The sequence below is a fragment of the Theobroma umbraticum genome, unplaced genomic scaffold (assembly GCF_002168275.2).
Source record: "Theobroma umbraticum cultivar Fairchild unplaced genomic scaffold, ASM216827v3 scaffold_55.0, whole genome shotgun sequence".
In the NCBI taxonomy this organism is placed as follows: Eukaryota; Viridiplantae; Streptophyta; class Magnoliopsida; order Malvales; family Malvaceae; genus Theobroma; species Theobroma umbraticum.
The window spans coordinates 1073343-1074818 of record NW_018397270.1 but is presented as its reverse complement, the minus strand read 5'-3'; positions in this window follow the sequence as shown (position 1 = coordinate 1074818).

Below are 1476 nucleotides of genomic sequence, written 5' to 3'. Positions count from 1 at the left end.
CAACGTGGGCTCCCGCGTGAATCTGCTAGAGATGGTTCATATGTCTGTTGAAATTAGATACCTAACAGCAATCTCAAGCAAGGGTGAAAATCATAGAAAGGTTGTCGCGCTTGAACTTGCTTTTTAAAGTTTTTCTTCAAGTGGTAATCGCATAAACTGTGGTGCGCTTCTGAGTATGCATTTTGGATTGCTTTCTTAATGCTGAGATGCTGCTAAGAAATGAACATAGTGTTTTTAGGACAACCAACCGCATTACGCAACTTGCTAAGAAACCACGTCCATGAGTCTTCTTCCTCAACATGGCCAATGCCAAACGTAACTGGATATATATACTTGTTCGCATCTTTGTATACAGTGACAAACAGAACACCTTGGAACCTACCTTTCAAATGTGTTGCATCAATTGCAACCCTAAGACGCATTACATCCCTAAACCCCAGAATACAAGCCTCATATGACCAGAAACAATATTTGAATCTTTTTGCCTCATCAGTAGCCACTGTAGTGATTGTGCCGAGGTTTTCTTATTCCAACATATAAAAATAAGAGGGTAATAGTTGAAATGACTCCTCCAGGGGACCGAAAACAAGCCTTTTCGCATACTCCTTCACTTGCCAAGCCTTACCATACAATCATTCCAATCCCTATTGAACCCTCATATCACCAATTTTGTCCCTAAGTCTTAATGGTACTCCACTAACATGAAGCTTGTGCGACATAAGTTCACCAATTATCTTCGCACTCGCTGTGGGGAATCACCCATTCAAACCATCGACAGTGCACATGTGTACTTTGTGGAACGTCCAAACTTGTCAATATTCTCCTTCAAGTAACTTCGTTGCACGCACACCAAACTTGCATGCTTTGTCCTTGCAACCAACCTCATAACGACTTTTACATGACCTTTTTACTCTTATCCTAAAATGCTCTTTGAGAGTGAATAAGTTCAAAGCTCGTTTCAACTCAGCCTTTGAGGAAAGCATTTTTCCTTTGTATAAGCGATCATCAGCACATCTCAACTCCTAAGTGGTAATTGTTTGGAAGGAAAACGTTTATGCACCTAGAATTACCCACGTACGACATATCCTTGCATTTCTCGTATCTTGATAACTGTCATTCAGCAATGTATTAGGGGAATGAATTCTGTTTTCACTAACGATGGGGTTATTGTATATAGGGTCATCACACCGAACATCTCATAGATCAACACGTCTAACAGGTTTCGTTTCGCCTTCAACATTATTGCAAATCGGAATGTCACTGTCATAAAGTCAGTCATCGTCTGAACTGTCATTAGGCCTATCATCTGAATTGTCATCAAATCTATCTTCACCGGCAGGGAACAAATCCTCATTTCCCTCATCAAATGTAGTATTATCCTCGATTGTCTTAATGTCACCCTCCAACATTGCAGTGTTATTCTCAAGTGTGGTATTCTCATTTGAAAATGCCATTACACCCTCTACAGTTTCACCC